The sequence below is a fragment of the Podarcis tiliguerta genome (genome assembly GCF_965153285.1).
Source record: "Podarcis tiliguerta genome assembly, chromosome: 2".
NCBI lineage: Eukaryota > Metazoa > Chordata > Lepidosauria > Squamata > Lacertidae > Podarcis > Podarcis tiliguerta.
This window is the reverse complement of record NC_139535.1, coordinates 32,948,061-32,973,882: the sequence shown is the minus strand read 5'-3', so window position 1 is coordinate 32,973,882 and position 25,822 is coordinate 32,948,061. Positions and strand designations below refer to the sequence as shown.

At 43.8% G+C, this 25,822-nt stretch overlaps 1 protein-coding gene across 1 annotated transcript in view; it reads right to left on the bottom strand.

The window, feature by feature from the left end:
• The window catches only part of LRRN1 (leucine rich repeat neuronal 1), a 31,095-nt gene extending 5,653 nt beyond the window's left edge, over window positions 1-25,442 (bottom strand). Inside the window, exon 1 of the mRNA XM_083425226.1 lies at window positions 24,987-25,442. The gene's annotated coding sequence lies outside the window, so the exon portion shown is untranslated. The remainder of the gene's footprint in view (window positions 1-24,986) is intronic.
• Between the last annotated feature and the right edge of the window lie 380 nt (window positions 25,443-25,822).

The window sequence follows — 25,822 nt, the reverse complement described above, 5'->3', positions numbered from 1 at the left end:
TCTCAATTATGTGCTTAAAACTGCTCTGGCTATATCTGTTTATGGAGACTTATCTTATACAAAGCCTATAGTAAAACATATAAAGCACAGCAAGGTTCAGGATAAGCCGCAAATTCAAATCGATTCTGGTGTTAATATTTATATCCTATCAACTGCATATCACATATTGTGCAACTGTACATTTCTGTACAGAATAGCAATTATTAAGCATTTCATTATTTTTATGCCAATAATCTGAATACCACTTAATCACAGTCTTCTCTAAGCAGGAGACCCAAACAAGTTAAAACTAAGCCTGCTGGAATAAAAAAAAGTATTCAGTAAGTACCGGAAGTTCAGCAGGGAGGGAGCCTATCTGTCCTGAACCGAAAGGGAGTTCCACGAAAATGGGCCCACTCTGAATGCGTGGCTCCTTTTGTTTCTTAAAATAAGTGATCTCTTACAGAAGGAAAATGTAATTTTCTTTTAACTGGGAAATTGTTCTTTATGAATAATGTGCATACTAGTTTTTTCTCTCTCTCTCTCTAAACAATGGCTAGAAGTGATTGATTGTACATATCTATTAATGAAAGTCTGTTTCAGTTTTAACACACTAAATTGCAATTGCTTTCGCATGCCGTGCTCCATTTTAATTTTTGCACTCAGGTGAACTGCAGTTCAGACTGGAGTGCAAAAGCAGTTTAGAAGGAGGAGAGTAAGTCAGAAATCGTGGGAGAGAGAGGAAAAGAAAGAAAAAAGAAGTGAACTCTACACTGGACTTTTGAGTACTTTTATAAGTACACTTTTGGCCTTTTAATGTATTTGGTCTGTAGTCTGAAATAAAAATCTAGATGCCAGTTTACCTAGCCAACTTTCATTTAGCAATGAGTCTATAGGAAGGAGGCCAAGTTTCACAAATACACTGCACTACAGATATGGCACCAAAACCTCTGCTCAGGATGATGCTGATCTGTGGCAGACTGCATTATGTTGTCTTTGTTATTTGTATACCACCCTTCATTTGAAGATCACAGGGTGGTTCATAACATAAAAATACAAAACGAGAACACAAAATGCATAATAAAACAAAAGCAAAACATCTCCCACAAACACATTTTAAGGGGCATAGAATGTTTAATCAGCTAAAGGCCTGAAACGTTCTTGTCTATTGCCTAAAGATATGTAATGAACGCACCAGGCGAGCCTCTCTGGGGAGAGCATTCCGCAAACAGGGATCCAATGCAGAAAAGGCCTGTTCTTGTGTTGCCACCCTCCAGGCCTCTTATGCAAGGGGGACACAAAGAAGGGCCTCAGATGATGACTGCAGGATCCAAATCAGTTCATATGGGTAAAGGCAGACCTTGAAATAAGGATTTTGAAGGCAAGTGCATGCCTATAATGGTAGGCAGTGGTTCAAAGTGGATTAAAACATTGCTTTGTTGCAGAGTTGTTGCAAAAATCAAATGGGAAAAGTGATGCTGTTCTCTACTGTCCAAAAAGTGGTATTGTATTACTAGGAATCTCGTGGTATAAATAATAATTACAACTCTGGCTCAATGCGAGTAAAGGTAAAGGTACCCCTGCCCGTACGGGCCAGTCGTGTCCGACTCTAGGGTTGTGCGCCCATCTCACTTAAGAGGCCGGGGGCCAGCACTGTCCGGAGACACTTCCGGGTCACATGGCCAGCGTGACGAAGCTGCTCTGGCAAGCCAGCACCAGCGCAGCACACGGAAACGCCGTTTATCTTCCCGCTATAAAGCGGTACCTATTTATCTACTTGCACTTAGGGGTGCTTTCGAACTGCTAGGTGGGCAGTAGCTGGGACCGAACGACGGGAGCACACCCCACCGCGGGGATTTGAACCGCCGACCATGCGATCGGCAAGTCCTAGGCACTGAGGTTTTACCCACAGCGCCACCCGCGTCCCCTCAATGCGAGTAGTGATCTTCATAATGTAAATCTCACTTGACAGGAGGACAGGAGGACAGGAGGGAGGAATACTTGGCCCCAACACTCATTGCTGACTTCATGGAAAAAAAAGATTGATAAAGTCTGGAATGTGATCAACCAGATGCCACAAACAAGACACAAGTGTAACAGCATTCTTTTCACTTGTGATTCCTGGCAACTGGTATAAGAGGCACGCTGCCTCTCAGACATCTTAGCAAGTAGCCACAGATATCCTTAACTGCCATGGAATTATCTAATCATCTTTTAAAGCTATCGCAGTTGGTGGGTATCACATCTTGTTTGAGCAAATTCCAGTGCACTGTTGTGAAGAAGTACAGTGGTGCCTCGCAAGACGAAAAGAATCCGTTCCGCGAGTCTCTTCGTCTTGCGGTTTTTTTCGTCTTGCGAAGCAAGCCCATTAGCGGATTAGCGCTATTAGCGGCTATTAGCGGCTATTAAAGGCTTAAGGGATTAGCGGATTAGCGGATTAGCTGCTAAAAGGCTATTAGCGGCTATTAAAGGCTTAAGGGATTAGCGGATTAGCTGCTTAAAGGCTATTAGCGGCTTAGATCAGCTGTTAAGCGGCTTAGCGAACAGCTGTTAAGCGGCTTAGGGGCTTGGGAAAAAGGGGGGGAGGGGGGGGAAAACACCAGGAATCGCAAGACATTTTCGTCTTGCGAAGCAAGCCCATAGCAAATTCGTTTTGCGAAGCACCTCCAAAACGGAAAACCCTTTCGTCTAGCAGGTTTTCCGTCTTGCGAGGCATTCGTCTTGCGGGGCACCACTGTACTTCCTTTCGTCTGTCCTGAAGCTTCATTGAATGGTCCGAGGTTCTAGTATTATGAGAGAGAAAGACACCACCCTACCCACCTTCTCTACCCCATAATTTTACACACCCAAATCATGTCCCCTCTTGCTCACATTTCTCTAAACTAAAAATACCCAAGCGCTGCAGCCTAAGAGAACTACTCTTAAGAGAATTGCTCCAGCCCCTTCATCATTTTCATTTTGCTTTTCTGAACCCTTTCCAACTTTAAAATATCTTTTTGGAGGAGCTGTACACAGTATTCCAAGTGTGGCCACACTTGTGCAACGGCACTGGCAGTTTTATTTGTAACCTTTTCCCTAATGATCCTGAACACGCAATTCATCTTTTTCACACAGCTGCTGCACACTGCGTTGACATCTTCACTGTGTTATCTCTGAAGACCCCAACATTTCATTCCTCGTCAGCCACCACTTCAACCACAAGCGTATGTAGGAAATTTCAATGGTTTTGCTCCAATCTGCATCTTTTTACATTTCCTTACAGTGAATTCTGCTTGCCATTTTACTGCTCATTTACCCAGTTCTTTAAATATTTTCAGGTGGATGCCATCCAGACCCAGTGATCTACCAATTTTTAATTTGTCAATGAGACCTAGAACTTTGTCTTTTGTCACGTCTATTTATTTTTGTTCCTAAGGCTCTCCTCTTGCAGAAGTTAGCTCAGGTAGATCTGCCCTACATCCTCTGCTGTGAAGACAGATGCAAAAGATTTCATTCAGCTCCTCCAAAATCTCCTTTAGCACACCTTTGACTGCCCTGTCATCCAAAAGTCCATCTGCCTCTTCCTACCCAGCTTCCTGCCTCTAATGTATTTTTTTTAATGGTTGGTCATTCATATGTTCTTAACAGTATGCTCTTTGAATTCTTTTTAAAGTATCCCTTATTGTTTCTTGAAAAGTCTTTCCCAATGTCTATGTTCTTTAATTACAGCAGGAACTGGTTTCCAACTGAACAAATACAAAGTTGAAGACTTCTCTGCTACTAAAGCTTTGTCTTACCCCTGGTTGCTCTCAGGATGGTAGCTTTCAGGGACTAATTTATGTTTGCATATAAATGGCTGTGTCTTTCATTTTGTGGTACTGTTGAATTGCCTCACTTCCTCTGCATTATCGGAAATTAATGGAGAACCCCAGGAAGGAGTGGTCAGGATCAGTGAGCTAGAAAGGGATAATTAATAATAATAATAATAATAATAATAATAATAATAATAATATATTTATACCCCACCCATCCAGCTGGGTTTCCCCAGCCACTCTGGGTAGCTCCCAACCAAATATTAAAAACATAATACAGCATTAAACATAAAAAACTTCCCTACATCTATACATTTCCCCCCCATATAGACACTATATGATAATATTAATGAATACTATATGGCAAATTTCAAACAACTGAAGTGGGCCATCATACAGTTAGATTTTGGCCACAAAATTATTTCAAAAGCAATTGTTTTGCTAGTTACCCATCTTTGGGAGAAATTTAAAGAAACAAGATAATCAACTGCTAATAACCTCTCTCTCTCTTTTCCCCTGTACACACCACCAACCCCTAACCTTAATTAGAGCTTTGTGATTTGTTTTTACAGAACACACAGTCATAATAAAGAGTCAAAACCATCCATACAATACATTATCAGCACACAAGTCCTGAGGGTTGCTGAGATTCTCAGTACAAGTATACGCACAGGACCTGCCTGTGAATGGCAAGAAAGAAATAGGTCATTTCAAAACAGAAGAAACAACATAATCACAACTCCATGCAACATTCTACACAAATCCAGTCACTGAAACCACTCTTCGATTGCCACTTGCTCACACTTTGAATACACTAAATTAAAATACAAATATCAAAAAAAGGGAAATAAAGCAGCTTCAAAAATTATGTTAAGATATTGAAAATCTATCTATAACTGTCTGGTTAGAGCCCAGGATGAGGAAGTCTATATTTTCAAATATTATTGCATATTGTTTTATAACACATAATATTCATTAAGGGCTAGGGAGAAAACAATTACACAAAAAAGGAACATAGTTTGCATTGGCTGCATTTGAAATCCGGTCTCGGTTTGCAAAAGCTAATAGAGTTTTCTTCGGGGGGATCATCTGTGAAATTATTAGACAATTTATTTGAATAATGGTGTATTATGCTAAAGAGCGGGAGTTCTGATGTTTGAACACTCTGGCCAACATGATTGTTAATGTAATTATTTGTACTGTTGTTGATGCTATTGAAATGGCCTCTGGCTAAAGCAATTAAAGAAACTGTATAATTTCACATGGCAGTTGTTTGTATCAAGTTGGTTTATGCAAGCCGATTCAGAGAAGCAATTACTCACAAAACAATGTATGGAACTGCTTTAACAGATTTCAGGAAATAAATAAGAGAAAACTCTTTTGTCTAAAAGGCTCTGAAAAGATGGATTTAGACCAAACACCACAAAATTGATCCCTGGGAAATGAAAGAGGGAACTGCCTTTGCCTATCTACCTTCCTCTTCATCCTTGTTTTCGAGGAAAGAAAGGAACAGATCCAATAATGAACTCAAAATAAACTGGACATTAGTATTTTCCCATTTATCCAAGAGAAAATTGAAGGGTAGAATTGAAAACCATTACAAAACTGTATTTCTCTTTCTCTGTAATATCTGAAGCAGGAGCCGCTGAGCAAGCCCTGGGCTGGTGTCCAGATACAGTGATGGGTTGGGATGGGAGCTAATAAACTGAGTTTGAATCCAGACATGTCAGAGGCTCTGTGGATGAGTGGTTTTGGGGTCCAGGAAACTAGTATGTTGCCTGCTCTGGATGGGGCACACTTTCACTGGAAGAACAGGTCCATAATCTGGGGGTGCTCTTAGATCCAGCTCTGCTGCTGGAGGCACAGGATTTTCCAATGTCTGGAAGAACCTTCTGCCCGTTTTGGCTGGTAAAACAGGCATGGTTGTTTCTGGATTAGGACAGCATGATCACTAATCATCCATACATTGATCATCTCAAGGTTGGATTACTGCAATGTGCTCTATGTGGGGCTACCATTCAGGGTGGTCCAGAGGCTGCAGATAGTGCAGAACTCAGCAGCTAGAGTGCTTGTGGGGGGCAAACTACCATTGACATATAACAGCTTCCCCCCCCCCTTTTTTTTGCAAGATTTGCATGGGCTGCTTATCTGCTACTGGACCAAGTTCAATATAAGGCTTCATAAGGACCTATAAAGCTCAGGATCAGGTTACTTGGAATACCACCTTATCCCTTATATACCCAGTACATCCTTGTATTCTGTAAGAAAGCTTTCTCCTTGGAAGTCCCAAATCAGAGGATTTTAGTGACCACTGTGAGAGAGCAGATGCTAGACAAGATTAATCTTTGGTCTGATCGCCAGGGCTCCTCTTATGTTAAAGCCTCTGTGTTATTACTTTTATTGGACCATGTAAGATTAATGTATTGTCAGCACAGCAACTTTTGTGTTTCTTTCTCTGCGGCAAGTTCTTATAACTGGAAGTCTTAAAATGCAGCTACTGCATGCTGGCATTCTGCAAAAGTCAACCAGGGAATTTGCAACATTGCCCCTTTCTGTCATTCTCTAGCTATGTATATGTCATTAGCAAAGCATTACCAAATCATATTAGAACTTAAAAAATAATAAGTGCTTGCAAATAATGGGCTGTCAAATTATCTACTATACCAGATTGCTTTCTGGTTTTGCTTTCAGTGGGAATAAAATATGCCCTTGTTTAAAGACTACGGGGTAAAATGACAAGACAAATGTAATTGTGTAATTGTTGACTTTACAATGAAGAACCACCTTCAACTATTGTGCTCTCTCTGTGCAGTTACGTTATGGGCTTTCAAAACAGCATCTAAACAGGCCAAGAATTTCATAAGATGTTCTATGCAGCAGTGAGCAGAAGCCAGTTGATTAGGTGATAAATGCTGCTACAGGCTTCTTGAATTCTTCCACACCTGCTCCCAACTCAAGATAGGATGTGGACTGCCATGCACTAAGAACCATCTTGAGAGAGGTACACAAATGAAGCCTCAGCTACCCCTTCAGCTGGCACCCATTAAAAAGGAAACATATCCTAATTATAAAAGTTGTACCAAACCTTGAATGACAGGAAGATGGGTGCTGTGCTAGCTTCATGTTTCTTATATTGCTAGGTTCCAAGTGGTAGCACAGCTCACAATTTTAGCTATCAGATGCAATCAGGAACTCGTTCTTTCCTATTGCACACAACCAAGAAAGTGCTCACTTTTGTGCCTTCCTCTTTCCCACTTTAACTAACCAACATGATTCAAAGCGCAGCCAGTAGATGATCATACAGAACGTCTGTCCACTCAAAAGCAAGGAGACTCTGAAATATATGCATTGTATTTACATGAAATACTGTAGTTTAAGTTGTGTAATGACCAGCTTGGATCTTAAATTGCTTCTCTGTTCACGTAAGGGACATGATTACCGTATTTTTCGCCCCATAGGGCGCACCGGCCCATAGGACGCACCTAGTTTTGGGGGGGGGAATAAAGGGGGGGAATTCCCCCCCCCAGGCGTGGGGCTGGGGATGCCCGAGCTTCCCCCGACCCCAGCCCCCAGAACAGGCTGCTATCCGCAAGGCTAGGGAGCCCGGCGGGAAGGCGCTCCAGGCTTTGGAATGCAGGCTGCTATCCGCAAGCCTTGGGAGCCTGACGGGAACTCCCGCGGAGCTCCGAAGGCTTGCGGATAGCTTCCTGAAGCCTGGAGAGCGAGAGGGGTCAGTGCGCACTGACCCCTCTCGCTCTCCAGGCTTCAGCGAAAGCCTGCATTCGCCCCATAGGACGCACACACATTTCCCCTTCATTTTTGGAGGGGAAAAAGTGTGTCCTATAGGGCGAAAAATACGGTAACGAACCTTTTCCAACTGCAGCAGCTCCTCCCCCGCAATATCTAAAATAATTTTTGAGTGTCCCCCAACAGCAGCTGATTGGAGAAGAGCAGAGGGGGCTGCAGAGGAAAGGGAAAGTCAGGAAAGCTTCATTGCATGGGTGTGTCCTCTGCACCACTCAGGGACAAAAGTATGAATCAAAGCCATTATGAAAAGGCAGATCCAATGTTTTCTGTCCTGTGACTCCCGTTGCAGTCACAGAAATGCCTTTTGTCCAATGTGTAAAAACTCCAGGCTGGGTTTTGTTTTCAAATTCTTAGGATACAATAGATTTTTTCTAAATGGATATTTGGAACCCCACAGACAATGCCATCTCCCTGATCTCAGAATCTGTTCCAGGATGCCTGATGCTTACATGCTACTATTCTGCTTGTGGTGACTTTCATTCTTCACTGCACTCTCTCGCCAGGGGCTTCCCCAGTGTCTAGGAAACCCTTTGCTAGGATGCTGGACTGTAAAATCAAATTTAACAACAGTTTCTAAGTGTGCATTTATTAAATTAACATATTAATGACAAAGGCTATCGGAAAAACATAAAGCTTGTGATAAATACACGTATAAACAGTTCATCCATTTTTATAGCCTTGACTCTTCAACAATACGATAGCAAAAATGAAAGCGCACAAGGATTTATATTGGTGGGGGACCTAAGTGTTTTCCCCAATATAAAGCCATGTGCCCTTTCATTTTTTGCAGAACAGCTGAAAATGAGGGAGGAGGGACCTAAATGGCTCTTCCTCTTGTTTACAGCTCTTCTGCAATAAATTGTTCAGTATTGCAATTAAACATAAAATAAAATGGCAAATCGCAATTGCCACAATTCGCTATACACTGGTGCAGTCATCAGGAGAGGAACTTCCTGATGTGCCCCATAACACTGGGCTCTGCTCCATGATGACACAGAGCAGGGCAATAGTGTAGTGTTCTGGAAATTCCTTCTGGTGCATATTAGATAGGTGCCAACCATTTGGGCACCTGTTGAATATCTTTTTATTACATCAGGCCTTCCCAGAAGGCTAATCTGGGCCTGGATGCTTTATTGTTTATATACTGTTAATTTTAAAACAGTATCATGCTATTTCAATAGGCTTTCAGGCAGTTCTTAATCTACTGTATTGATCTGGTTCCTGTTTGGTATATTTGCCTTGAGGTTCTTTTGAATAGATACAGATTTTTAAAATTTGTTAATAAATAAAGATCCCTTGATTTGCTATAACTACATCATTATGGAAATTGTTATTATTATTATTAGAGGACTTGACTTCTAGAATTCAAGGTTTATTTTGCTGGTTATTAAAAATCAGGTGAGTCAAAGGTGATGCCTACACATTTTCCCATTATCCGTTACTGAAAATAGTGGCAAGACCCTGATGTTGGGAAAGATGGAGGGCACAAGGAGAAGGGGACGACAGAGGACAAGATGGTTGGATAGTGTTCTCGAAGATACCAGCATGAGTCTGACCAAACTACGGGAGGCAGTGGAAGACAGAAGTGCCTGGCGTGCTCTGGTCCATGGGGTCACGAAGAGTCGGACACGACTAAACAACTAAACAACAACAAAAGCCTGCACCTTATCCCATAAGTCGATGTGCAGTGTCATGATTGCCACACTTCCACAGCTTCCTTACATGACAGTTTATATCTTTTTTAAAAAACATGAATTCAGCCTCCCACAATCTACATGCTTTTGTCTGGACAAGACCTGAGCTACCCATCATCTATTGTATAGCTCTGTCTTTTTAAATTAATTCCTGATTGCTTGACTGATTGCTTGATTTTGGGGGGATAATTTGTATATAACCACCAATTAACCCCGTCCATCAACAAAGCTACCCCCGTTTTTCATAGACTTCACCTGCACATTGTCCACCCACTCACCAAAGACTAATTTCTTTCTGGTGAGGAATACATGGTTGTTTCTGACTATGCACATCCTCTGCTACTTTACAAAAGCATGGAAATCTCCTGAGGTTCTCTCCCCCCGCCCCTTTCCTGCTCATCTCTTGGATTAAGATAAAATGTGCACAGGTGAAACTATACATATTTAGCATACTTTGTGAAACAGGAGGCATTCATCACAGTCTTCCATGGAGGAAACAGGCACATGGTGATAAAGGTTTTAAGATTTAATACCAACCCAGATTAAGGGATAGACTGAAAAATAAATACATTACAAAGCACTGGTAGATACATATCCTCTGGGCACACCTAACTCTATGGCCATGCCCAATGAAAGTAGCACAAGCCCATTGATTTCAACAGGTGTACTCAGAGTGTGATTTCAATAGTGATTTAGTTCACTATTGTCCAAAGGTACGGTAAACATCAGCCAGGCATCCTGAGTGTTACCAGCACAACTGAAACCACATTTGTTTTGCAGAACACCTGCATAGGTGTAAGTAGCACCTGTGTGCACCTGTCTGCTTCACTCATCAACCCCACCTTGCTTAAGATACTTACCTCCCTCCCTTCACACCTCACCAAACCTCCGAAGCTCACCTGGGCCTCCCGCCTGCCCGCTCTGCCTTCTGTGTCAGAACTTTGTAACTTTGCCTCCAAATTTTGTCTGAGCAAAGCAGGCATCTTGAACAGAAATTGGTACAAATGCTACAACCGAGGGGAAATGTCATGCCTGCTGTACATAATCAACACAGGCCAAATAATGCTATGGCTTAAACTGACGTCCTGGAGGAAGTTATTTGAAGAGGCCTTCTACCAATGTGAAAATATTTACTGCTGCATTTTGCCACTTGCCAACATGGACATACACATCATTTGTAGGTTTGAAACCGTGATAAAAGGGGTATTCTGTGAAGGTAACAAACTTCTGTGCATTCATTTGGGAACAGCACATACAACTGACAGTACTCAAGTTTAGTGTATTTTTCTTGTTTGCTTGGCTTTAAATCACTGCAATCTCCATATATTCTAGAAATACCCGATATAGTGGCTTACAAACCAGCTTAGCTTCATTAAGGTTTAAAGGATTCGGTCTGAACCTAGATGGGAGACCAGGTGGGAATTCCTGTTTGTCACCACCTTGAGTTTCCCAATGGAAGCAAAGGCAGCCAGGATATAAGTGTACTACAATAAAATAAAGTAAATAGACCTGCTTTTAAAAGAGACTATTTTCTGCAGAAGAGATCTATCATTAATCTTTTATACCAAGAAAACAGCACTTGCCCTGGGAGCTCAAGAGTAAAGGGGTGTATGGGGAGGACTGCCATGGCTATCCTTGTGCAACTTATCTGTTTCACTCTACGTAATAAGGGTTTCAGCTCTGCATAACAACCCTGGGAACTGAACTGGAGATCTTAAAAAAAAAACAACACCACAAAAATACATTAAGTATTTTACCCTATGGCAGCCTTCCTCAACAGTGCCTCCAGGTGTTTTGGACTAGAGTTCCCAACATCCCTAAACATTAGCTATGTTGGTTGGGGCTGATTGGAGTTTCAGTCCAAAATATCTTGAAGGTACTAATTTGGGGAAGGCTGCTCTTTAACATGACTTGATTGTTTGCTGATGCTTAACACCTGATGCAACAGTGCAAACCTATTTGTTGGAGGACAGAGTTTTGTGTACCACATATCCTGGCCTGCACTCTGTAAGGTAGCCTGCTGTCCTCAAGTGTGGTGGATTACACTGTCCTGTCACCACAGGGAAGGTTCAACTGCCTGTCCAGTCATTCTCTATATGTGAAATGGGGGGTGAAGATGCCATCCTGTCCTTTGCTTTAGACAATTTGTGTGTGTGTAATGATTCATTGTCATTCTGGGGGGAAAGTGATACGTGGGGTGCCACAGGGTTCTGTCCTGGGCCCCCTTGTTGTTCAACATCTTTATAAACGACTTGGACGAAGGAACTGAAGGGATGCTCATCAAATTTGAGGATACCAAGCTAGGAGAGGTAGCTAATGTCACTGAAGACAGAATCAAGATTCAACATGACTTTAACAGATTGGAGACCTGGGCCAAAACTAACCAAATAGATTTCAATAGGGACAAATGTCTGGTTCTGCACTTAGGCAGAAATAACCAGCTGCACAAATATAAGATGGGGGACACCTGGCTTGCCAGTAGTACGTGTGAAAAGGGTCTAGGGGACTTAGTGGCCCACATGCTTAACATGAGTCAACAGTGTGATGCAGCAGCCAAAAAGCAAGAAAACAAACAGAAACCAATGCTATTCTAGGTTGCATCAACAGTAGTATAGTGTCTAGGTCAGGGGAAGTTATAGCACCACTCTATTCTGCCTTGGTCAGACCCAACCTGGAGTACTGTGCCCAGTTCTGGGCACCACAATTTAAGGAGGATATTAATAAGCTGGAATGTGTGCAGAGGAAGGTGACAAAGATGATCAAGGGTCTAGAAACCAAGCCATTGAGGGAACTGGGAATATTTAGCCTGAATAAGAGGACACTGAAAGGAGATACAATAGTCACCTTCAAATATCTAAAGGGCTGTCACATGGAAGATGGCACAAGCTGGTTTTCTCCTGCTCTGGAGGATAGAACCTGAACCAATGACTTCAAGTTACAGGAAAGGAGATTCCAACTCTGTCAATAGAGGTTTTTAAGCAGAGGGTGGATGGCCATCTGTCATGGCTGCTTTAGTTAAGAATCCTGCATTGCACAGGGTTGGATTAGATGGCCCTTGAGATCCCTTCCAACTCTACAATTCTATGATTCTATGCTACTTGTGTAGCCAGAGTCCTGATCTGACAATGCATGGCACCACCTTACTCAATGCATGTCTACTTAAGGCCTGTCCCTGGTTTTGCTGTTCTATCATTTCTCAGTAGTTCAGAAGCACTCCGGTGGATCCACAGTGAGGTGCCTTCACTTACAAAATTGGTAGCTTTTCATGAACCTTCTATTTAAACGTGACAGTTACCTGCAGCTGTCTACTTATGAAAGCATGTCATTACAGTTTCCTAACTTTCAAAACTCTTTTGGAAGTTATTTGGAGACCAGAAATAGTTTTATTTTCACCATGACGTAGAACTGTTTAGCTGTACACCCTCAACAAGGGACAATGTGCAACGGTGTTGCCATGAAGAAGAAGAAGAAGAAGAGTTTGGATTTGATATCCCGCCTTTCACTCCCCTTCAGGAGTCTCAAAGCGGCTAACATTCTCCTTTCCCTTCCTCCCCCACATCGAACACTCTGTGAGGTGAGTGGGGCTGAGAGACTTCATAGAAGCGTGACTGGCCCAAGGTCACCCAGCAGCTGCATGTGGAAGAGCGGAGACGCGAACCCGGTTCCCCAGATAACGAGACTACCGCTCTTAACCACTACACCACACTGGCTCTCTTGCTTGGTTAGCAGATTAGCAAAGGTGTGCAATCAAACACTACACCAAAGTTTGCACAAAAGACTGGATCCCTAGGAGCACCTGCACCACTTCTCCTGATCTCTGAAGTACTCTAATCCAAGCAAAGTTCTGCAAGTGCTGTTGACAAATGTTTGGTGTATAGTGCAATGCCACTTAAGGTGAAAAATGAAGGGCATTAATGACAAAACTGCCATTGATTTCATCCTTTTCAGTATTTCATTTCTTATACCCTTTAAAGGATCTCTCTCGCGAACAATCTAATATATGATATAGTGAGATAAATCACTTTATTGCAGGACAAATTATGTGACAGAAGTTATACAACAAGTACAAGGGGCTGAAACAGTGATTTACGGTGTTCAACACATTTGTATGCCACTCCTCAGTTAGCTAGAATGCCCAAGGCTGCTCACAACAAAACAGCATGAAGCATGTGACAGATGACCCTTCCCTGCCTGTGCCCTCCAAATGTGATTGGACTCCAATTCCCACCATTCCCAACAAGAGGCCATACTTGACTGAGGCTGATGGGAAGGTGGTGATCAGTAGAGGATGCTCACTCAGGGCAACATGGAGCTTAAGCTGAAACAAAAATAAAAAGCTTCTCCCCAAATAACACCCCCCCAAAAAAAACCCCCACAGAGTTTTCTGTTCCCTGCATATTCCCTAGCTTTCCATTTGAACTGCTGCAACCATTTCCATCCATCAGTTATTTCCACTGCTCAGCCAATCCTAAAACAATATGTGCTAAATGATAAGTAGTGATGCAATAGAGAAACATGTAGCTAAACCTGAACTGGAAATTTGTCTATCTAATGTGAAGGTGCTGCAAAACAAATTGTGGGCTAATCTAGTATCTTTCTGAAGGACAACTTTTGATAAAGGCATGCATACTTCAAGCTTGTTACAGAAGCTGTGTTTCTTCCTTGCCATTGTCAGTAATTTAGTAGCTGCCAAATGAATGAATGAATATTAGACGCATGATTGGCTTGTATGAACATAAGCTTGACATCGTCAGCATCACTACTGAATTTGCATCCTAGGCTTTCTCCTGAAGAAGCCCGTGGCAGCAAGTAATGTAAGGATGTTACATGTAACCAAGACATGACCCAATACTACAAATCTTTCCTTGCATTTTAGCTGTAGTTCTCCAAAAGGCAGCTTGTTCGTGGACAGCAGTAAAGCAGCCGCGAAGGCACTTTTTTTTTTTTTTAAAGTTACTGTTCTTATTAAATATAGAAATTCCTCACTGGCGAGGGAGGTGCACATTGTATATGCTTTTTCTCTTTATTTCTGAGGCACACAGTTTGTAAGTAGGCCTCTTCTGCCTGCTTAAATCTGTATGAAGATGCTGTGGGTGGCCTGGAATGGGTTGGTCCTTCATCTCTGTTATTTGCACATTTTTCTTTTCTGGAAGCCAACTGGCAAGAGTCTCATCTTTATACTCCCCACCCCCAAACCAGTGCACTAGGTAACAGAATGTTGATCGGGGACCATAATTCCTTTGCTATAGCATCTTTGTATGGTGCTACTATTGGGTAAATTACTCTCAGTATTTATATATAAAATTGTCTGGTAAACTTTCAAAGGGGTAACTATCCACCTAGTTGCTATCTACAGCAGAGCTGAAAACCAGCAAATGTCTTGTTGTAGGATTGGGTGTTTGTTTGTTTGTTTGTTTGTTTAGATGATATACTGGCTCTCCTCCAAGCTTGTGGATTTGTTAAAGTGGAAGCACTGCTCTTTCCGTTTTGCTAAAAACTGCATGGTAGCCAACTTTGCACGGTTGTTGCGAGGACTATACACACACACACACACACACACACATACATACATATATACACACACACACACTTTGGCAAAATTAAAATGCTGTTACAAAAAGCAGAAAGCTGCAGATGAGAACATTGTGTACAGAGTCTAAACACAGTATAGGCACATGTATTACATGTGGGTCACACAACTCGCCCAGTCAAGTCAGACATACATGCTCACAATGGAATTGCTATGGACTTGCATGTAATATCTAACATGACTAGGCCATAATATCCTGGTTGTGCCCCAAATTATTTTTTATTTGATTTCTTAATGTTTGTTTTAGTATTTTTCCAAACCTGCCCTCTCCCTGTTGCCTTCAAAAACAGGGCGAAACATGCTGAAGATCTTCTTATTTGCATTTATATCTCCCCCTTTCCTCCAAGGAGTTCCAAGTGGCACTCATGATTTTCCTCTTCCCAATGATATCCTCACAACAATACTGAGATGTGTTAGGCTGAGAGACCATGTCTGACTCAAGGTTCATGTCTGTGTAGTGGTTTTAAACCTGTTCCCCCAGATCCTAGTCCAATTAATATCACATCACTTTATTCTTTAAAAGTAGATCTAGAAGTGAACTATGGGTCTGGAAGTTTATGGAGGTCCCAAGTCCTGCCTAGTTGCCTGACAAGGTCCAGCGTCCACCAGTCACCCCTGATTGTAACAGAGGAATATGTGGGTATGCACATAGCACATATATGGCTGATAAAGGTAAAGGTACCCCTGCCTGTACGGGCCAGTCTTGACAGACTCTAGGGTTGTGCGCTCATCTCACTCTAGAGGCCGGGAGCCAGCGCTGTCTGCAGACACTTCTGGGTCACGTGGCCAGCGTGACGAAGCTGCTCCGGCGAACCGGCACCAGAGCAGCACACGGAAACGACGTTTACCTTCCCGCTATAAAGTGGTACCTATTTATCTACTTGCACTTAAGGGTGCTTTCGAACTGCTAGGTGGGCAGGAGCTGGGACCGAACGACGGGAGCTCACCCCGCCGCGGGGATTCGAACCGCCGACCATGCGATCGGCAAGTCCTAGGCGCTGAGGTTTTACCCACAGCGCCACCCGCGTCCCTTAATATGGCTGATAGTCAACATCTAAAATCAGCTTAGGTGACATACTGGAAAAGGCTGGCCAAATGAAGTGGTCTTAATGACAACATAATCAGCTTCAAGGTATTTCAAATGGAAGGTTGCACCATTGCAAAGGTCCTATGATCCAGTCACAACCCACAGAATTTGCCAGGCAGGGAAACACTGAAGAGAGCTTTGAAGATTACTTCAGCATTCAAATAAGAGTCCCGCAGGACAACATGGTGCTTGTTTAGAAACCTGGATTCTAAGCCATTTAAAAGGTTAGCACCATCACTCTGAGTTATCCTTGCAAATGGATTGGAAAACTGCATTGTTGTTTAAGAACAGGGAAGGTGAATTTCTTACAGGCAGGCCCACTTAGAAACCTAGCAACTAACTACAGCGTCTGCGTGGAAAAGTACTTCAACAGGAACACCAACCATAGCAGTGGGAAGCTCCCTGAGAGCTTTTAGGATTTCATCCAGATGCTTCAGCCTCTGAAAGGATGGACAATTCTAAGAGGTCTCCCACCTTTGCAGAAGGAAATTGTTACTGCAAGTCTAAACCTCACCAGGAGATGATGCATAATAATGGTACAGCTTATCTCTTCCTGAAATGTGGGGATTTCCTGTTAGTATTATATTACTATTAAGAATTAGGAATCACCTTCCACCCTTGCTTTTGCCATACAAAATAAGTCCAAACATCATTTACAGCCTGGTGATCAAGAAAGCACCATTTTCAAATCAGAGTTCTTACTTTCAGCTAAAGCAGGATATCATGCCCTACAGCCAGTGGCGGAGGAAGCCCCTCAGGCTCCTGGGGTGGTGCGCCCAGGGGCAGGTGAGCCGCCCATAGGGGTGGGCCGCACCGCAGGCCTTCCGGAGTCTGCCTTCCTCCTCTCACTCAGCTGCCCTACAACTGAGGGGGAGGCAGTGGGTGGACCGTTTGGGCAGCATGGAACCTGTGTGCACCGAACCACTGCGTCTCTCCCAGGAGAGATGCATGGCTTGGGCACGCTGTAGACCCTGAAGTGAGTGTTGTCACCCCCTTCAGTGGCGACACCTGGGGTGGCCCGCATCCACTACACACCCCTTCCTCTGTCCCTGCCTACAGCCATTCTTGGCAGTACCAAATCAGAACTGGATGAGATCCTGGAGGAGGAGGAGGCTCTAACTACTTGTTATTTATGTTGCATTCTTGTATACCTTTTTTTCATTTTAAAAAAAGACCTCAAAGAAGTTTACAACACATCGACAGAAATCACAAAGACTTGATAGAAATATTAAAAACCAGCAATAAAACCGCATATAATTATAAAATGCAGAAGGACTAGAGGCTAAAAAAGTTAAGTCAAACAAAACACAGGGCCTCCAAAAGCTTTTAAAAAATCAAGTAAGTGTTCACAAGGCAGCAGAATCCCATCCATTTCATGGCCATCTGTGCCTCTGTGAAATTCCAAAATTGGGCACCACCGTGGAAAAGGCCCTACTTTGGGTTCCCACACAATGGGCCACACACGTTAGCAACCCCCTCCCACTACTGATCTCAGGACTTGGCCTGGTTGATATGGGGAACAGCATCCCTAGTACTTAAAGAGGATGGATGGGGAGGTGACCACTACCATTAGCATTCCTGAGCCCACTACCCTGAAATATATCTGTTGGAGGATGTTGCAGGCTTGGAAGAACAAATCCAATCTGATTAGTCTCACCACTGCCCGCCCCCCAAAGTCCTGAAACTGACATATTGATTTCCCCTTCCACTGCTGTCAGTGAGAGGCTTCAGAAAAACCCCTCACCACCCTTCCACCACCTCCCTGCTTGGAGCAAGCCAGCAGGCTTAGGAAGTGGCAATTCTTCCACAGAATCCTTTACCCAAAACCTTAAGATTTTAAACCTCTGGGCACAGAGGCCAACCCCACTGTGTTCGGTACTTTTAATATTTTACCGAACAGGGAATGGAGATGGGTTGTGGGCAGGTGACTCTCTGTCACACGATGAAGCCAGGAGCCAAGGAGAGTTTTAAACCCCAATCCAAGTTCACCATTCCTTTTGCTGGACTATGCAACCTCTTGGGAGTCAAGCTGAACATCTCATATATAAATATCCTGTAAATCTTGAACGCCAGGTAAAGCTTACTTTGTGACACAACAGCATAAATCAGCCCCAGATTCCTGAGCCTACAGGACACCTGCAAACCCACATTAGTGTGGCAGCTTGCTGGATGAAGTGCTTAATTGGCTGGAGGCCTGCAATTAGCTTTTGTTAAACTGAAAAGGAGAATTGCAATAAATTAACATTGTAGAAAGTGAATTAAAGGGGGTGCTTTAAAAAAATGTTTAAAGTCACCCTTCCCATAGGTTTGTCCCCCTTGCCTGGCAGACATTTTCTAGGCACAGAACTGAGAAACCCTTTTAGCTTGGAAGGATGAAGTATCACACGTGTATTGTTCATGTAACTATGGTAACCTACAAATGACACCAGTGTTTCTATTTCATACACAAATGAGAGGACAGCTGTGGGGACCACATGCCTGCCAAAGAGTATTATTGGTGAACTGGGATGGCTCGAGTCTGAAAATTACAGTTTGTTTTTATTAAGAAAAGCTCCAAATTTAAAGAAATAATAAAGGAGCTTAAAGTAGCACTAGAGAAGGCAGATTTTGTTACTACAAGTATCTTCATTATTTCTGGTTTTTTCCTTTTCCTTTTTCTGAATGAATGTATATATTAAACTAATATTCTAATGTCCTTTGTTAAGGGTTATTCTCCTGTTCCCTTTCTTTAAAGCTATTCTCAAGACCTGACCCTACCTTAATCCTTCCTGGGTTTTTTTACCTACTCAGATTGCAAATACACATACTGGGAAAACTAAATCCTGGTATGTGTATTTGCAAGCCAATTTCCTTAGAAGAAACATTCTCAGGCCATCCTCCAAAGACTACTTGATCTACAAGTAGTGACATCTGAGAATCAGGTCCCTAAGGCTAACCAAAAGAACAGAACTAAAAAAATACAGGTGCAAACCTATTGACTGCAACACCTCAAGCACCGCCTGTCCCCATATGAACTGACCTGGACACTGTGATCATCATCTGAGGCCCTTATTTGCGTGCCTCCTCCATGAGAGGTCCAGAGAGAGGCAACATGAGAACGGGCCTTTTCTGCAGTGGCTCCCCATTTGTGGAATGCTCTCCCCAGGAAGGCTTTAGGTGCCAGGCAAAAACATTCCTCTGCAACCAGGCCTTTGGCTGATTAACATTATATGTTATCCTTTGTGGAAGGAGATTATGGATTTGTTTACTTTTTGTTTTTATTATGTTTTATTATGCATCAAAGCAGATATGCACTGTAAAACTGAAACTCCCTCTTTGTTAAAAATTTCAGGCATACTTACAGGGTTTTGGTTTTTTTAAGTTCTTAGTATGTGCAATAGATTTCAGTTCAGCTCTAAGATGAGTAGAAAAAATTAAATCCAGATTTTCAATAATTTGGGTGCACAATGCTTTTAACTACATATTTATAAAATAATGGGGCCTGAAAGAATAAGGGACCTTTTCCTCTTTTTAAGAAACCTTGCTTCAGAAGTGAACGGAACAAAACTGCATTAAGGAAAATAGGTTCTCCTGACCAAATATGCATCTGATTATGTTAAAATTAATGCCTGATTTGACTTGTAAAGTTTGCTACTTGTCTTAAAAGTTTCAGAAAACTTAAAGGATTTCCTACAGTAAGCTACAGTTATGCAAGTTGATTTACATTTAATCTTGAGCTTGTAATTGTTTATTTTTAATACTTCCCTTAATGTTTGAACAATTCTAATTAAGGCTTTTATTGTATTATATTACACTTTACAACACAATGTATTAAGAGAAACAGACTGCAGAAGAAGAAGTTTGTGGACTCTTAAATTGTCTCGATATATTGTACTAAATTGCAATGCTATTCTAGTACTTTTAGCTTTGACTCACCTGAAGTACTGCTAAGAGAAATACACAGACCATCACATTTATTCGAATAAAAGTAACAGCGAAATAGAAATAGCAGCTAAAGCAGTAATTGTGACTACCAGCATTGGAATTGAAAGTGTCTAAGCCTGTGACCTGGATTGTTAAAATTAGTCATACAGGCCTCTTGCAAGCAAGTATGCCATCTTATTTTCATGAGCCATGAACGACATCGTCCAACACAGGATTCTGAAGTCAAAGCAGATTCTATATGTGTGTAAGTATCAATGGTCCACTTAGAAATTTGGGTACTTTAGGGGCAGAAAAGCCTACTTTCACATTGTTGCTCTACTGAAGAGCAAACACTTTAAAATTAAAGCATAAGTTGGGAACTGATGGCTCTCTAGATGTTGGTAGACTGCAAACACCCACCCTATCACTGACCATGCAGGCTGAGGCAAATGGAGCTGGAAGTCCAACCACATCTGGAGGGCTTTAGGTTCATCTGCCCTGGGTTAGAGACCATTTGTCCTGTTCTGCTGGGGCTTGGAGACCACAGGCAAAGTGAAAATCAATGCCAGAGCCACCAGCTCTGTTCCACTCCACTCCAGCCCAGCAGGGAAATCAGAACCCTGGGCAGCTCCCAGGGGCTCTGCTGGCTGGGTTTTGCAAAGGTTTGGAGCCTTTAAAAGATTAGCAGGGTTTGACATTGCAATGGCTTTGCCACACCTGCCTCCCTTTTGCAATATTTAAAGGGGAAATGGCTCATCTAGGGCAGTTTATTCAGTTTCCCCAGAGTTTCCCTAACTGATCTTTTCCACATTGCACTTGAGCTTTCTCAGGATGTAAAAGCCACTTCTGGAACTATAGTGGAAAACACCACAAGTTTAGCACTCTTTCCATGTTATTTGGACCCAGAAAAAAAACACAACTGTTTCCAAATGACATGGAAATGAGCACTAAATGTTTCAGTTAGGCATGTGAATACAGCCCATGTGAATACAGTCAGGAAGTAAAGGAGAGGGGCTTGTGTGGCCTGTGAAGAATCCACGATCCAGAACTCACCACAAACACTGCAAGCATAACTTTTCAGGCTTTCATAAAATATTGTTTGCAACATACTAAAAGTAGTAGGAAACCTCAAAAACAAGCCAGACTTCCAAACAGAGAGTCATCCATAGGGAGGGAGGAAATGCATCTTTATACAAGTTGTCACTTTTATACGACAAATGTTGGACGCAGCTACATAAGGAGATGTGGGCTAGTAACTTTTCTGGATTTATTTGCAAGGCTGAAACAAGAGATATGTAGAAACCCTACATGGGATGGCTCTCTTATGAAAAGCTCGTGTACACCATCACCTTAAAACAAAACAAAACAGGCCAATAACTTCAAATTCACAATTCACTGGAAGTATAAAGGCAAGATCTGATTGCATGAAATAATAGCCCTCTTGAGATAGGATTCCTGCGAACAGGGCAAGTGTGGCACAAAGTGCTTGCTTCAGCCTACCATGGCTCATTGCTGTTTGGGACTATAACTTTGAAAAAAGGGAGCCAGCTCTACACATGGGGACTCCACAGTTTGGGAAACTGATCATGAAGGATTCTAAATTGCACAGGAAGTCCTCAAATGTAGAGCAGATGTCATGCTTCAGAAGTCATAGTCCAATGCAGCAACAACCGGAGTTGCACAGGTTTGGGGGTGGGGGCAGCTAAACGCAGCCACGTTTACCCCACTAATCATCTTCTTGAAGGCAACCCCTGAATACGTATTTAAAAGCACTTCCTTTCCACTTTTTAATAAGTTAATGGATGCATTGAGCAGCAAAGTAATTTCACATGGGATCTCACAAAGAAGAAAATAACGTACAACCTAAAGAGTTTTCTGATGTATTCCTTGGCAACTCCCAAACAGTTCGTTGGGGGGGGGGGTGATCATTCAGTGGTGATGTTTCTTTCTCCCACCTGCAAACTGTACTGCAAACTCTTCATTTGATTCTGCCTCTTTTTCTAGCCAGTTGCTCGCTGGGAAGCACGCAACGAACCGGCACTAAATAACTTAGCGAAACATGTAAACTAGCAGGCGAACATCTGTTGTCCACCCCGAAACAATGCCAATACAACCAATACAATGCCTTCTTTCCCGCTAGCTCACTGAAACGCCTTCTTCAATGAAACTGTGGAACCCAAGGGTTAACTGCTTTCTTGGTGAATGGGGTCTTTTGCTTTCGGCTATACAGCTAAACAAAAGAGGAGGCAACTGGTGCCTGGCACACAAGGAGGTATATTCATCCATGCTCACGTGTAGTCCACACCACAAGTCTGTGATGAGGGCTCCACAAAGCCAGAAGGTGAAATGCGCCAGCTGCTGTCTACCAAACTAATGCCTGAAAGGGCAGAGGAAAGGGCATGCTTTGAAGATGTATAAATTGCCTTGGTATTTTCTAGCATTTCACACTGAACCACACTGAATGCTTTGTGGATGTGGTTTTGGCCCCCCCCCCCTTAAGCACTTCAAAGTCTTTAGAGGTGCGCACAACAATTTAAAAAGATTAGGTCACCATTAAAACCTACTGACTCAGGATCTTGTCTTATCTGGCCTGAAGGCAAGGAAGCTTACTGAATCCTTTATTTGATGTCAATGTCATGAACAACACAGAGAAAGGGAGGGAACTGCAGTTCGTCTTTAAGGGCAAAGCTACATTCGGTTCAAACTTAACGGAAAACAAAGTAATCTCTCCCCTCTGGAATGCAGTTGGAGAGAAAAAGTTCTGAACATCTGGAAGGATATGAAAGAAGCAACTCTACCCTTTTACTTGAAGCTCTCAGATAATGATAGCACAGTTTTATATAGAACAGTAATATAGAGAGATAGATTGAACTCCTACTCATTTGATGGTTTCCAAAACAGGCTGCTTATTGCTGGAATGAGACTAGGCAGAAACTGAAAGACCTGGAAATAATATCTAAGGGTAGAGCCCTGCCTCAATTCATGATAGGAACATAGGAAGCTCCCTTATAACTGCTCCATCCAACTCAGTATTGTTCCCATTGCCTGGGAGTTGCTCTCCAGAATCTCCAGTGGAAGTATTTCCCAGTCTTATCTGGAAGGTCAGAGACTGAACCAGGGACCTTCTACAACTTTGTTATGGCCCATCCCCAAAAGGATTACTACATTCCTCTGGGTGCAATTCAAAGATCTCCTTTCCCTCACTGGAGAATGGCTTCCTTCAGAAACTGGCTTCTATTGAGGACAGCTCTGTACCTCTAGCTTACTGGCTAGGTGACCTTGCAGAGGGCCTAAAGTCCTCACTGTCTAAAACCTCAGTAACAACTCCAGGACTTTGTACTTTTGGATGCTCCTTCTTCTCACATAATGGCTCAGACACAGGCACACCGGTTTGTATGTCGATGTTGGTCTTCAAGTTGCCAGGCTGTCTGGCCATCAGTTTCAACAAATTTGGGGGAAGAAAAGCCCTTGTTGGATCTTGTATCCTACCTGGAATCTCGCGGTTGCAACAAACTTCTCCAGAGGGAGCATATTTTACCCTATCATGGTCAGATTACTAGAGACAGCTTGCCATATAAATGTCCAAACAGCAAGGGGAGCTGGTGCAGAAGAGTGGGGTGGGGGAGCAACCCTCACACTAAGCCTTTATACCATTTTCTTAAGGTCTATTGTTAAACTGAAGACTCCTTGTCTTTTCAAATTCCTTCATGTGAATGGATGAGGCAAGACATCTGCCAGGGTGCATTCCCATTTGCATGCAAATCAGAGATTTAGGGGGACACACAGCACCAGCCTCCTCCTCCTCCCCATGAGAAATGGGAATCACAGAAACTTCAGCCTGGTACTTTTCCCATTGCCTGTGCCTTAGCAGCTCAATGCAGCAAGTCCATTAAAAATCAGAAGGAAGTAAAAAAGAAAGAAAGAGGACAAAGTTAAGTAGTAAAGTGTTTCTTAAGAGCAAGACAGAGGAAGGTAACAGAAGTCATTCAGGCATCAGAGGATATTCCAGAAAACATCTTCTTGACTTTGACTAATTTCTTCTTCTAATGTTTTTCTTCTTCTTTTTCTAAAGAAGAAGCCTCCCCTGGAGGGTACACAAACACAGTCCCAAAGTCATGAAATAATCACTGGGCATAACTTTCCTGACAGCAACCAGCTCCCCAATGCAGAGCATGACAATTGCAGATTAAGCACATGCATCCCACTGAGGTGCTTCAAGCCTCTGCAGAAAAAGACAAGGCGGGGAAAGAGTTTCATGCTTTGGCTGAAACCACAAACTAGCAAACTGTCTGGCTCAGGGAAGATTTTTTTTTTGGGGGGGGGGGGGTCAGATTTTCATCATAGCTGCTACCAGCCAGCATCCTCTTCACCCTCCTGCCTTGGAAGAGGACAAAGGACACTAGCTGGCAAACTTTCCATACTTGGTCTGCCTGGGCTAGATGAGAGAGGGCAACAGCAACACACACACACACACACACCCTTTTTAGTCTTCTAGCCAGCTGGATGGAGGCAGCGAGCCTTTGGAATCAGCACACCTATTGCAAAAAAGAACAGCTAACACCCAACTACTCCCTTCCTCCCCCTTAAACCAGGTTAGATCGACCTTCGTTTCTTCTTTCTAGGGTCTCCAACCGCAAGTCAACACTTAAGAAAAAGAAATTTTGGGGCAAGGGGGAGGGGAGAGAAGACAATCGCCCCCTTGTTTACCCTCCTTTCCCCTTCTAACCATGGCCAGAAATCCAGGGCCAGAGGGCAGGGTGCTGTTTGCTCCATCTGTTTTGCCCATTGCTTATCAGCCTTCTGGACGCTCTCCGCTAGGCAACGCTCTCTAAGCGTCCCAATTCCCTGCGCAGCCTTTCCAAACAAAAGCAATCCCTGCTAGGTGACATCTCAGCCTCTGCTCCCTGGAGGGCTCGCTTATCGTTCTGCCCAGTGAAATGCCACCACCTGCCAGCCCACAAATTCCCGGCACTGGTGGCTTGGTGGCATGCTAGAGATATAGCATATATACTATAGAGCATTTCTCTCCCTGCTTACTACTCCATAGCAACTTGGCTTCCGCTTTAACCCCTTCCCCGCCCAGGTAACCCATCTCCCTTCCTCCCCGCTGCCCAGACGGAGGAGGACACACTTACCCAAAGAGAGGGAACAGGGGCCGCTAGGAACGAGCCTCGCTGGCCCTCCCCCCCATGCGGGACGCAAGAGAGGCTCCTTAAACCGCGCCCGGAAAGGCACAACAATCCCCGGTGGCGAGGAGGCTCGCTTAGCCAGGCTCCGGCAGCTCGAGTTTCAAACGCCACAAGTCTGTGGCCAGAAGGACGGCGGGGCGCGCCCCCCTCTCCTGCCGTCGCCTCTCCTTTCTCCGAGGCGACCGCGGCTGTAATTTCCACTCGGGGCCCCCGCGGCAAGGCGCGCGCTCTTCTTCCTCCTCCTCCCCCCGCTGGCCGGGGGTCTCTTCGTGCTCGCGGGCGCCTTCCCTCCTCCCGCCGCGCGCACTTGCTGCTGCTGCTGCTACTGCCTCTGCCGCTGCCTCCTCCTCTCTCCTCAGCTCGGCTTTGCACAGCCCGCAGCCGGCGTGCACCTGGTGTAAGCAAAGCAGGTCAGCTGACGGGCTGCCTCGCCATTGGCCGCTCGCCGCGCGCCCTCCCTCCCCCCCCCGCGCCCGCTTTTTGCAATACACCCGAGACCCGAGCAGGGCACCATCTGTAGGGGCTGCTAACAAAGGGGGAAGGCGAGGGAGCCTGCTCGAGGGGGCCGCGAGGGGCTTCTGCCCTGCTGCCAGGGCTGCTGTGGGAACGGCGGCGAAGGGTGGGGTGGGCGACAGGCAGCGACAAGAGCCCCCACCCCCACCGCGTCTCGCAGACCCCTTTTCACTGGGGCCTGAGCAGGGGGACGGAGCGGGGAGGGAGGCTGCTTCTTTGGGATGCTGGAACCAGGCAGACAATGAGCGCACAAAGGAAACCGCTTCTGC